This window comes from Oryctolagus cuniculus, chromosome 2, assembly GCF_964237555.1.
Source record: "Oryctolagus cuniculus chromosome 2, mOryCun1.1, whole genome shotgun sequence".
Classification (NCBI taxonomy): domain Eukaryota; kingdom Metazoa; phylum Chordata; class Mammalia; order Lagomorpha; family Leporidae; genus Oryctolagus; species Oryctolagus cuniculus.
Window position 1 is genome coordinate 27,357,967 of NC_091433.1, and position 14,006 is coordinate 27,371,972.

Sequence of the window (14,006 nt, forward strand, 5' to 3'; positions counted from 1 at the left end):
ACTGTGGCAGACAGAAATCAGAAATCTGAAGTTTCATCAAGGTCTCCCATGTGGCTGCCAGGGCCCAAGCACTTGGGCCATCTTCCTCTTCTTTTCTCAAGCCATTTGCAAGGTGCTGAGTTAGAAGTAGAGCAGCTGGAACTTGAAGCAGCACTCACATGGTATGCTCAAGTCACAGAAGGTAGATTTACCCACTACACCACAATGCCAGCTCTTTAAATACATTATTAATTTTAGAATTTTGGGGGTTGGAGATAAAATGAACTGGGAAGAGCATTCTGATATCCAGCTCACCCTATCTTGCCCATTTTTAATATCTTATGATATTATAGTATACTTGTTTGTGAACAAACATTGATACATTACTATTAACTGAACAACAAGAAAACTACTTTATTCAAATGAATTTGTCCTTTACATTTTCTCTTTTAAGATCCCACTGGGGAAACCATATTACTTTTAGTAGTGAGGGCTTCTTAAGCTATCCTTGACTCATAGTTTCTCAGACTGCCCTTGCTTTGTTGTTTTTGATCAATACTTCTCAAATCCACAAGGATAGGAGTGATGATTTACATGCTCTTCATATGTCAAAACTGAAAGGGGATGTCTAAAGAATATTTGCAACCTTTCTCTAGCTAATGCCTTCAAGTGTCACTCTGTATGTGCTTGAAAAAAGAAAATATGGTTAATGTGTTTCCTTGGCCTCAATATTTAAATGAAATATTTGATGAGCAAGGCTTCACATTTCTCATAGGACTTCAAAACATTTACCAGCAGTTGAATTTATTATTATACTTTAATAATATGATGCTAAAACAAATATGATATTTGTGTTATATGTTCATGTAGGCACATACACTGTATTTGCTATTTTATTGATTGGTTAGGACTATGTTGAGAAACATGTGAATTTGAAACTTCTACTTGTTGGCATTCACTGTAACAATCCTAAAGAAACGGCAATTAATCACCAATGATGAAACTATAGTTTAGAAGAAAGATGCCATTTTTTTTTTTTATTTTGACAGGCAGAGTTAGTCAGTGAGAGAGAGACAGAGAGAAAGGTCTTCCTTCTGTTGGTTCACCTCCTAAATGGCCACTATGGCCAGCGCGCTGCACCAATCCGAAGCCAGGAATCAGGTGCTTCCTCCTGGTCTCCCATGCAGGTGCAAGGGCCCAAGCACCTGGGCCATCCTCCACTGCCTTCCCCGGCCACAACAGAGAGCTGGATTGGAAGAGGAGCAACTGGGATTAGAACCCGGCGCCCATATGGGATGCAGGTATCTCAGGCAGAGGATTAACCAACTGAGCCACAGCGCCGGCCCTTGAAAGATGCCAATTTCTTAAAGTAAACAATAAAATTCTGCTTAACAAGATCTTTTAAGTGAATAAGAACTACTATACCTGAGAATGAAATTATCATGAGTAGAAATATATACTTCCTATGTTAAAATGAATTGAAATGAAATAAATACAAGTTGAAGAAGTACAGTAAAAATATTTGAAATCCGAAATAATCTGTGGCAAGCCAAAACCATAGAGGAGTCAAGTTGAAGGTGTGAAGAATTTTCACTATGTGAAACATAATTAAATTTCAGGAATAATGGATCCAATGCATGATAAACTAATTTTGGTGTTTGTTAATTTAATCATTGCTTGCCAAATGTTTGTTGACCACTGACTATATAGTAAATATCATTATAGAATCATTAAAATATGATTGAAATCTATTTTTCACAGAGCTGATGTTAAATATTTCATAAAATGGGTGTGAATTTTAAACAATTCAACAGTCACATTCAGAGAACAGACAATAAATAGTAGAGTTATGTTACTTACCTGAATTCTTACAAATAGAATGTCAGATCTAAAGAAATATATTTATAAAAAACCAGTTACACCAAAACTGTGATACAAAGAATAAAGTGCTTTGTGTCAACAGAAAGTACCATTAAATAGGTTTTATGAAATACTTCATCTAAAGTCATGCGAAGACCAGTTCTAAACTATTTTGAAATTACCACTTCAGTGCTCAATGTGACATCCTCCTGGATACCAGATAGGGAGATGCTTTCCAGGTCTTGAATGATAATCAGATTATCTAGTTGTTTAAAGAAATAAATCAGCTTGGTTTACCACATAGACTTCCCACTCAAAAATGCTATTTGTCTCTATAGTTTTCTCTACACATAGTTGCTGTCAAAATATTTTACATGTTATCACAAAATTTTGGACAAGTATCTCATACCTGTATTCAATGTTTCTGTTCCAAATAAGTACGATTAACACTTATCAAATATTTAGAAAACAATATGCGCAAAAAATCACAACACCTTTAGTAATTATCTGTTTCAAATAATATGGTCCCAAAATAGCAGTTAGTAAAATGTGGGTAATTTTACAACTAGTGTACTTGGCGGTAATATGAAAAGCAACATTTGGTAATAAAATAATTTCTGGCAATATATGTTATCTTGTTTTTTCTTTTTCTGCCAAAGACAATGTATTTGTTACCTGCATATTAGTATTTCGAGAAATTCTTTCTCTCTCATTTAACACACACACACATATATATATATATATAATATGGCACAGGATATGTCTGGTACTTTTAGTCTTTTTAGTGTTAACTGGACCTAGTGACTTGCTCTAAATCAGGGGCATATGGCAAATGTAACATAATATGCCATCCACATTTAGGTCGCAAAGCACTGTGACATCGCCCTCTCCCTTGCGTTCTCTCTCTCTCTCTCTCTCTCTCTTTCTCTCTCTCTCTCTCCCTCCTCTCTTCCTCACATCCTCAGAAATAAACTGCCACATTACCAATTGCTCTATATAAAGGCCCTAGTGACAAGTAACAGAGAGAAACCTCAGGTGAACAGTTTATGAAGAATGGAGAACTAGGGGAATACAAGAAGAGTTTAATCCTTCCAACCCGTTGTTGATAAGCAGATCCAGTCAGGACTTGTATGGACTACAGCAGACTACTGCAGCACATGGATTCTTGATGCACAGAAACTGTCCGGTAATAAATAGGTGTTGTTTTATGTCTATAAATTTTGGAGTAAGTCGTTTCACTACAATAAATAATGAATCCATAGTTCTAATGAAAAACAAATGCTATCAATCCTACTCATTGTGATGTGAAATCATAAAACATTTTCTTTCCCCGGTTATTACCACAGAGTAAATTGCTTTGCCCTATGTTACCATTTCAAAAAAGGGGTAAAAAGTGAAGGTGTTAAAAACATGAGTTTAGAAATACCCTCTTTCCAAGGGATATTTACATTTAAAAAGAAGAGGCTGATGGGAAAGATATTTGAAGTTCAATAGATATCATTGCAATTACATCAAATTGGAAGCCACCCATTCTTCCCAAGAGTCAGCCTACAAACCTTGATTATGAGCATAAATGTACCCTGCGTTTTTACCAGGAAGCAAATGATTCTTGGAAGATGGCATAAAGGTTCCCTTCACTATGACAATGGACATCTGCAAGTTATTTCAAGGTTCTGAATTCTCATCTCAGTGGAAAATTAATTATAAGAATATCTCAGCTTTTAATGGATTTTAAATGATCTAAAAATCCTCTCTGTATTTTAATGTATAATTATTTTATATTAATAGCACAGCAGATATGAGGAATCAACTTTATGAAGCATACAGAACATCAATAACTCTCCATGTATTTGAAGTTCTTATGCTTATGTTTTTTTAATATATGCTCTGAATAAGATTAATTTTCTCATAAGGAACATTTGCAATCTAGCTGAACATACTTAATAGAAATTTGTGTTATTCAGAATGAATGCTGACTAATTTTCTCTTTCTTGCTTGTTTAGCATAACTCTTTTGTTCAGAATTGTTGAGAGTCATTTTCATTATTGTAATAAATATTTTCAAACATATAAAAATGTTTTATGTTTTGATATAAATGGAAAAATTCTTCTGATCAGTAATAACAATATTTTGAGAAGTTCTAAATAACTTATGGTAGCTAAGGCAGTATTGTAGAATGTTTACATACAGTTAATAAAGATTCAGGAAAAAAAACAGATATTAGATCTCACAAAATTGTATTTGCCAACCATTCGAGATTTTATCAGAATCAGATCAATGTATCTATAAAAGAAATTTTTGACTGTACTATTTGACTATTTGACCTTCCTATTTCATCCTCAATTTCCTCATCTATTACACTGGGGACAATATAATGGTACCTATCTCACAGAACTGTTGTAAGGATTAAATGAACCATTATAAGTAGAGTGTTAACAAGTGCTTCCCATGTTATAGATATTACCCAACATTATTTTTAGTATTTGTAGTATATCTCTGGGCAAAAATAAAATATTATTCCTTGGTAGAAATAATGTATTAATGTACTATAAAATTTTAAATGTTCTATATATATTTAATAATTTGTAGAATTCACTCAACATTTTGTGTAAATATCTGATGTTACTTTATTAGATATAAACTGATCTTAAAAATGAGGTAACACACCAACATAGTCCATGCTGATGCCTGCATACTATTATAGCCAATTTCTAGGAATAAATATATATAGCCCTTCATTTAATAAATAAATCAACACAATTATATAGGCATGATATAGGTGGGTGGATGGAGAGTGCAGAGAGAGAGGGAAAGAGAGAGAGAGAGAATGAAAATAAGGGTGCCTAAAATACTCTTGCAAATTTTCTCAATAATAGTGTACAAAAACAAATTATCATTCCTTTTGAATTTATATTACATTGGGAAAATAGAGAAGATAACTATGCAAGTATTTGTGTAGTATGTCAGATGTTAGTCAATGTTAAATTATATTGGAAGAAAGCCTATGTACAGAAGGGGCCAGCACTAAGAGACTGGGAAGACACCTGCAGTTTCAAATACAGTGATGAGAAAAGGTCTCCTAGAGAAAACAAATCACTGGCCTAAAGAACCAGAGGAAATTAAATGGGTAAAGGAAAGAGATGTTCAGAAATCAGGAATTGCTAGTGAAAAGACTTTGTTGTAGAACATACTTGGCATGCTCCAGGGGCATTTAATATAGCATTTTACACAAATATCTAACATAAGATGATCAAAAAATGTCATGCCTTAAGACACGTTTGGAATTTATGTTCATCTTAATTGTCTAGTTGTTTTTAAAATAACATTAGATATTTACATAAAATGTTGAGTGAATTCAACAAATTATGAAATACATATATAACATTTAAAATTTTAAAGTACATACATCTTTGTATCTCATTTTGTGTTATCAGAGAATTTAAAAATATATTATGACATTGATAAGAACAAGATAATGAATTTTAGTTTAAGTAATTTGATTAAAGTTATTTAGTATATTTAAAAAATTAGCTATAGACCACATCAGCAACCAAAATTTTAGTATTTTGTTGTATAATACGAACTTTTAAATCATAAGCATGCAAAACATAAGATACTTGATATTCATTATATTTTTTTCAGAATGACTTTTGAAGTATACTCATTTTAAACCCAAATTCAAATAGCCCAAACATATATCAAGGCAAAAAAATAGGTAAAAATCTACCTACAAAACTTACAGCCTATTTTTAACTATTATATTATCTGTCATTTTCTCTTGTGGGAGAATGATCAATATACAAAATGAAAATAGAATAACCCATTGTTAACAGAGAATAATTAGATAACTACCCACAAATACATGCATATACACATGTAAGGTGCCTGTTCTGACTGCCCTAGGCTTATTTCACCCACTAACATTCATTAAGAGGAAGATAACATTTACATATAAAGTTATAGCTATGAAATTTAAATTGATGCAGATTATTGTAGCCAAATGGCTTTATAGTTACTATAGGTTACAATTGATATGGTTTGTATTCCAAGTCAAGTAAATACTCTGAACAACTCCACATTATATGACATATTAAATGGATGTAATATTCTGTATATATAATCTCTCTATATAATCATAAATTATTAGTAATCCTTGAATTTTATACTACCCATCAGAGAGAAGAGATGGGTCTCGTGTTACAACGCATCAGGGTAGGCTGCTGATTGTGGTGGTGGTATCTCATATTGGAGTGTCATTTCGAGTTCCCACTACCCTCTCTGCATCCCATCTGGCTGACTTCTAACATGCCTGGGAATGCAATAGATGTTCCAAGTGCTTGGGATCCCTGCCACCCATGTGGGAGACCCAATGTAGTTCTTGACTCCTGGCTTTGTCCTGGCCCAGCCCAGCTGTTGTAGACATTTGGGAAATGAATCAATGGATGGAAGATTTCTCTCTCTCTCTTTCCTCTCTTCTCTCTCTTTCTGCTTCCCCCAGTCACTCTACATTTCAAATAAATAAGTAAATCAATCACTTTTAAAGATGAGAGATATTGGGGCCGACATTGTGACAGAGTGGGTAAAGCCCTTTTCTGCAAGGTTGGCATCCCATCGAAGCCCCATATTGTGCCCCAGCTGTTCCATTTCTGATCCTGCTTCCTGCTAATGGCCTGGGGGTGTGGTGGTGGTGGTGGAGAAAGCAGGAGATGGCCCAAGTGTTTGGAGCCCTGTGACCTACTTGGGAGACTCTGCTTCTGGCTTTGACCTGGCCCAGTGCTGGCTGTTGCAGCCATCTAGGGTGTGAACTAACTGATGGAAGATCACTCTCTCTATGTCTCTTCATCATCATCTCTGACTTTCAGATAAATAAATAAAGAGAGATATGATACAAAACTGTTATTATCTTGCTATATTTTAAAGATAGTTTGGGAAGAATAAATCTGCTCTTAAAAGTATATTACTTGGCTACTTAAATTTTGTAATTGCTTTAGAAATAACATTGTCTATAAAAATAAAATAAATCTCAATAAATTTTGGATGCCATATACTGAACAGAACATAAGAATGTCACTAGTATCTATTTTACAACTTTTTATCAGGGTCTGGTGCTGTGGCTCAGCGAGGGAAACCATTGCCTACAGCACCAGCATCCCATATGGTCAAGCCAGCTTGACTCCTGGCTGCTCCACTTCCTATCCAGTTCCCCGCTCATGTGCCTGGGGAAAGCAGTGGAGGATGACCTAAGTGCTTGGGCCCTTGCACCCACGTTGGTGATGTGGATGAAGCTCCTGGCTACGGGCTTCAGCCTGGCCCAGACTTGGCTGTTGCAGTCATTTGGGGGTTGAACCAGCAGATGGAAGTTCTTTGTCCCTCTGCTTTACCCCTCCTTCTGTAACTCTGGTTTTCAAATAAATAAATAAATCTCAAAAAAAAAAAAAAAAATAAGCCTTCTTACCAAAATAGAAAATCTTACTAACATATCTTTTTTGGAATATCCCATTCCAGGTTTCAAGAAACTTTTACCATATTTGTGAATTCTTCTAAATGATACATTTGCTTAATATCACTTTGAATATATTGCTAAGATAGTAACATCTTTAAAATTACATACACATATCTATTGATTTAAAAATCTTGTCATGAATGAACTTTATTATTAAATTGCTCTGAAATAGTTAGCCAGTGTGGTTTCAGTTGATTTCTTCTCTCAGGTGTAGCGCTCATCTTTAAATAAAAATTTCTGTTTTCTGATGTTTATTGACTCACAATGTCAATTGCTTTTTGCCAGAGTGCTGGAGGTCTGCTGTATTTGGCCTGCTCTGCGAACATTCAATTTGTTTTTCCTATTGTGAACATCCCCATTGCCCTGTCCAGAGCCATTCCTCTACCTCCTCTTGGTTTAGGCAGATGACCCAGCTCTGGACAGCAAGACGCAGCTTCATTGTATTTCCTCAAATGTCGGGAAGGAAAAGGCATGCTTCCGTTTAAAATTTTTGAGTCAATAAGATAGATTTGGAGATGCAGAAATTATATTGCTATCTTTGAATAAAGTAGAGCTTTCTGCCTTCTTGAGGGTGAAATCAATATAAGGAAAAAAGGCTTAAGATTTCAGAAAAATAGGAGGAGCTGTAGAAAAATTTGAATCCCAGTGATATGGACAGACAGATAGGATTAGATTTGTGAGCTAGAGACCACTCTCCTCACCCGCCCTGTGTGATCTCAGTGATCTGCTCTCCCACTTCATCTTTCTGACCACTCCCCCCTTAAATAAAGCCCTCACATTCCTGTGTATCTCTTTCACTTCCCCACATAAATTCTGAGTTTTACCATGTTGACTGTCTTGTCTATGTCTAAGTTTAGGATGCTTCTCTAAACTTGAGACAAGAATTTGAAATGTTGATTTTGTCTTATGGTTAGACAATAACACCAGGAACTTGTCATTTTTGAAACTGAAGCCTTTAGTTTACCTTTCAAAGAACCTATGAATTTGCAGTTTGAGTTTAGTTTTTATCACTACAAATAGACATAATATAGCTATAATACAAACTTTTTATAAAAACAAAAAATGTCAAACTCCATTAAACATGTATTCGTGGGGGAAAATAATATCAAAAGTGTTTATGTGTCATAGCTTTTCTAATTCTATGCTGAGATAGATGCAAATGAAATTGGTTTTGCAATTTGTGAAAAACAGTGATTATATCTTTGACAACAGTACTTTTGAAAATCAAATTGGTTTCAATTAAGAAAAGTTAATATAAATCATATGGTTGTAATCTGTGCAGATACTTGTATTCTATGCACAAAATTGTTTATGTGTATGTATATATATAATTGGATTTCACAAAATCCCAGAAATTTTTCCAGAATAAAACACACTAAGTTACTGTCACCAGAAATTCTAATGTTAGGTGAAGGTGCTATAACTTAGCATCTGTATGTCCTTGGGATGGTTTGTCTAATTTTTTTGACTTAATTTTCTTATTTCTAAATAATTGTTTTTAACAGTTTAGTTAAAACACAGAAAGCACTTAGTGGCATTAAAAACTGTTTTTCCTAGCACAGAATAGACATTCTACTATTATTTTCTTCTTTGAGCAATTGTTAGGTAATTCTCTGTGTGGTTTGCTCAGCCTATTAGATGTTTCTGTAGTTCTGTAATCTCCACACTATTTGTATACTCCAGTTTCCCAGAATCTTGAAAATGCCAAGCATGACAGCAAAGCTGAGAGCTCAGAGAAAACAAATTGTCACATTCTTGCCCCCTAGAAACAAACCTGCTTCCTGAGGAGGTGACAAACTTCCCCTCTGGGTGACTTCAATGGGCACCACATATTATGTTGTCTTGTTTATCACTGTGATCTCTCTGGTAGATAATAAGCCCCTTAAAGGCATGGGCCATTTTAAATTTATTGGAATAAGCACAGGGTCTTTTTAGCTATAGAGATGGAATCAGAATCTCAAAGAAAGGAGCAATGCAGGGGTGAGGAAGAAAAAGACTTGAGGGAGGAATTATAATTTGCAGAAATGCGCACTCATTTGCAAAGTAGTGGACCTCCAGTACAAAAGACAGACTTGAAACCGATGGTGATGATTCTCCAAAGGGACTGAGGTAGAGTATGGAAAGTGAGTAATGATTCAAAGTTGTAGTGGCTGTGACATCAGCAGTGAGAGTGGAAATATTAGGTGTCAAGATCAAAAGATAGAGTCTGACACTATGATGTAGTGGGTAAAGCTGCCGCCTGCAGTACACCATCCCATATGGGTGCCAGTTTTGAAGTAGGCAGGAATACAAGTTAAAATTGATTGGATTGGCCGGTGCCGTGGCTCAATAGGCTAATCCTCCACCTGCGGCGCTGGCACACCGGGTTCTAATCCCAGTCGGGGTGCTGGATTCTGTCCCGGTTGCCCCTCTTCCAGGCCAGCTCTCTGCTGTGGCCCCGGAGTGCAGTGGAGGATGACCCAAGTGCTTGGGCCCTGCACCTTCATGGGATCAGGAGAAGCACTTGGCTCCTGGCTTCGGATCAGCGCAGTGTTCCAGCCGCAGTGTGCCGGCCGTGGCGGCCATTGGAGGGTGAACCAATGGCAAAGGAAGACCTTTCTCTCTGTCCTTCTCTCTCACTGTCCACTCTGCCTGTCAAAAAAAAAAAAAAAAAAAAAAAAAAAAAAAAAAAAAAAAGATTGGTTTTGTGAACTGGAAGACCACACCTTCACTACTCCCCTGTGTGACCTCATTCCCCTACCTGGCCACACCTGGGTGCCCACCAGCCAGTCAGGTTAATTAACCACTCCCCTTTGGAGGTGGGATAAAAGCTGGGACACAATGTGGCCTGTCCTACTCTTCTTCCCTGGCCTCTTGTCAGGAGGGGGCTTGCTGTAGCCCTGCGCCTCCAGGGTGCATGGCCTTCGGGCCATGTGCTCTAGGCTTCCTGGCCCAGATACAGGCCTAGATGCTCTTCCACGTGGCTGGCTCCTGGTGCTCGGTATGAACCCTATTCACCTCTCTCCCCTAAATAAATCTCTCACTCTCTATGCATCTTTCTCACTAAATAAAGGCTTAAAACGTACCATGCTGCCTTGTTTATTTGTGCTGGTATTTAGAATTCTTTAAATATTAGGCAAAAACCCTCTTGGGCTTATTAATATAGGGGATTCAGTAATAAGTCCGTGGTGAAATTGTATGGCACCCCAAATTCCGGTAGTACATGTGGCACCCTGGATAGCATTTCTAGGGAACTTTTACGGGCCACATTTCAGTGTAAATTTTAGGGGATCTTGTCCAATTTCAGTTTCAGACTCGGCTGCTCTACTTCTGATGCAGCTCTCTGCTATGGCCTGGGAAAGCAGTGGAAGATGGCTCAAGTCCTTGGGCTCCCGCATCCTCATGGGAGACTCGGAATAAGATCCTGGTTCCTGGCTTTGGATAGGCCCAGCTCTGGCCATTGCAGCCTTTTGGGGAGCAAAACAATGGATGGGAGACCTCTCTGTCTCTGTCTCTGCCTCTGCCCCTCTGTAACTCTGCTTTTCAAATAAATAAATAAATCTTTAAAAAAAAAAAAAGATAAAAGGGGAACGCTTTTTTAACTTCTGGGGTCCCTACCGATCTTACTAAAATTCAGTTACATTTGAAATCATTGGAATTTCCTTCCTGGGCTCTAGATACCACCAGTGATCCAGTGATACTTGAGATCATAAAATAAGAATAGAAATTAATTTATTTTGATTTATTTAATGGGTCCTTCCACTGTGATGTCAGTAAAACAGTATGCAGGTCTCTCTCTCCCACTTTTTGTCTCTCTCATCAATTCCTAAAATAGATCCCCTGAAACCCTTGTAGATATTATTGTTCTAAATTTTCTTTTTGTTTTTTTTTTTTTTTTGTCTTTGATCCAGGTCCTAATGTAAACCTCTTAAGACCTTTGTAATATTTTGTGGGATGGGAGCATCCACCTTAAAGCCACAAAACTCAAGAGTTATCCCTTGAAATATCCTAGGTAATAGGTACACTTATGTTCTATTTAAGAGACCATTAACTTATACCCTATGCAAACATCAACTCACAATGGATCAAAGCTCTAAACCCAAGAACTGAAACCAACAAATTATTAGGGAAAAACCTAGAGAAAACAATTCAGGAAGTTGGCCTAGGCAAATATTTTTTAAATTAAATTTCAATTATAAAATATTTAAATGTTTAAATATTCTCGCAATGAAAAAATAAATTATTTGATCTTTGAGTCCTAGAACTGTATACTAATTTAATAAAGAGGCATCATTAATAAGCATTATGTTTCTATGAGGATGATTTTTATTATTTTTGATTCATTGACTGAAAAATGGAAAAGTTTAGGGCATTAATATTGATACCGTTATGAAAATTCACTTCATTATTCATTCTGTAATCCTATTAGTACAATCTTGATTTTTACTTCTTTCACTCATTCAATAAATTCTTTAAATTTTTTCTTGCTTGTATTTATTGTTCTCCCAGACTTCTACTGAATGTCTCCAAATAGATTGCAAATTTTTTTTTTAGTCAGAGGCCATGAGATATTTCAATTTTTATTGTACTCAAAGGACAGCAGTTATTCACAAAAAAACAATGTTGAAGTTAACTGACAAAGGTGTTGTAGATACAATGAGTTCATGTTCCCTATACCCAAGAAGATTAGCATCTAGTTGTGTAGGCATCCCAAGCAAGTCAACAATAAAAACAATGTTATATGAGAATCATACTGCATTGCTTCTCGGCCTTTTGGCTAAGATCAAGTGTACAATCATACTGCAGTGTTTTGTATATGATGCTTAGGAGCACAAAGAAAAAATACCTAACTCAGCTGACATCTGTAGATACAGGATGATTAAGAAATATTTCCCAAATGATGACATACTAAGACTTGAAATCACAGATTCCTGATCATTTATGGTTTATAAGAACATTTCTACAGAAATAACATGAAAAGGAAAGCTGGAGAAATTACCCAAAGTATAACATATTCAGACCTGAGTTTTCTGTATAAAGCACTGAATCAAAAATGCATAATGTGCATTTCTGTCTAGCAGTATAGACACATCGATACACAAATATTTTTACATAGGTGAATATATGTGAAGCTATGTGATATATGATCTTTTGTAAGGTAAATCTTAAAACATAATCATTTGTCATAATTTTGTTGAATTTACAATAGGGAATATGCATTTTTTAAATCATCAAAATATTCTGACAGCTTTTGGATAGGGCGTAATTATTTTAAAATATTATTTTGCTGTATTAATTATTTCATTATAAATTTAACTTGGTTACATTTATAACTCACCCAACAAATAAAAGATCAACAAAGGAAGGAAGATAGTATGAGAGGAGAAAGCAAGAGAGGGAAAAGTACTCGTCAGCCTCCAGCTACGTAGTAGGAAAACTCAGGCTCTGGCCCAGTTGCCATCCTTTGAAATAAGTTTCGGTTTCTCCAAGACAAGTTTCAGTTTCCTCAGCCCTACCTTATTTACCAGAAATCAGGTGGCAAAATGGTCCAACCATAGGTGTTGCCTTTATCCCACCCAGTGGAATTTGCTGCACTTACTTCCTTTTCTCTACTAAGCTATAGGAAGACCTATACTTCTAGCACAGGCTGCTGTTCTCTGGTGCACTGGGGTTCCCTCATGCCTCTGACAATAAACCTTTTCCCTTACTCCAGTGTTTGGTGTGTTCATTGTGGTGGCCTTTCACCTCCATTACTAAAAAAAGATATAGGACAATGTGTATTTTGAAATATTTATTTAGAGTACCTCTGATCAAACTGGGATACAGCAACATCTATAAGAGATTTGTCCCTTTTACCTATGCTGTGGAGAAATAGGGGGTTCATTTTGTATCCCAAATGTCGGACTCTCGTGTTAGAAAGATAAATACAAAGGAGAGAATGGGAATGAGGAGGCAACCTTTCTTTCCAAAACTCTGAGTAGTTTAAAAAAGTGAATCGGGTGCAGGGTAATCATTAAAAAGAGATTTGGTGGAGGGTGTCTCTTTAATATATAATAGATCACAAAGAATAGGGCAAGCAAAGTTTCCTTCCTTTAGGTCTATTCTCTGTGCTCTTCTGCTATGCAGGAGAGAGCTTGCCCTGTGGGGAAGGGGTGAAGTTATGCAGTTGATAACCCCGTGATTTTTTCACTCTAATTCAGGGGAGAACCATAAGGGCATTTTGCCATGAACCTATGTCCCATCTTCAAATCTTGTTTTAATCAGTAATAGTAGTTTAGTCTCCATTAATCTGACTACTCATCATTCAGCTGCTTGTAAATTGGGAGAGAAGTGCTACCCATTAATCACTTAAATCCAACCAGAGTGAAAACAATAAATGATGAAAGCAGTGGATGGGAAACAGAGGTTGTCAGAATGTGTCATATGGAAGAAACAAGAAAGAAATGTTTTTCTTCTAATAGGAAAACTCTCTAAACAAGTCATTATTGCCAATTCATTAATTAGAAGCATTTGGGTCTACGGATACAGCATTTTCTCTGGGTTTTCAAAGCAGTGACATCTGAATTTCCCCAACATCAAATTGGTGTGTGGCTGAATTGGCATCCAATGACACCAACACATTAAGACATACCTCGTTAGAAGCTGAAAGTACAGGGTACATGAGGAAATGTGAAGATGAGACTCA

General features: G+C 36.2%; 1 long non-coding RNA gene across 1 annotated transcript in view; it reads left to right on the top strand.

Annotated features, from left to right (window-relative positions):
- Positions 1 to 2,784: 2,784 nt before the first annotated feature.
- The window catches only part of LOC127486523 (uncharacterized), a 70,905-nt gene continuing 59,683 nt past the window's right edge, over positions 2,785 to 14,006 (top strand). Inside the window, exon 1 of the long non-coding RNA XR_007913213.2 lies at positions 2,785 to 3,025. This is a non-coding gene — a long non-coding RNA (uncharacterized lncRNA). The remainder of the gene's footprint in view (positions 3,026 to 14,006) is intronic.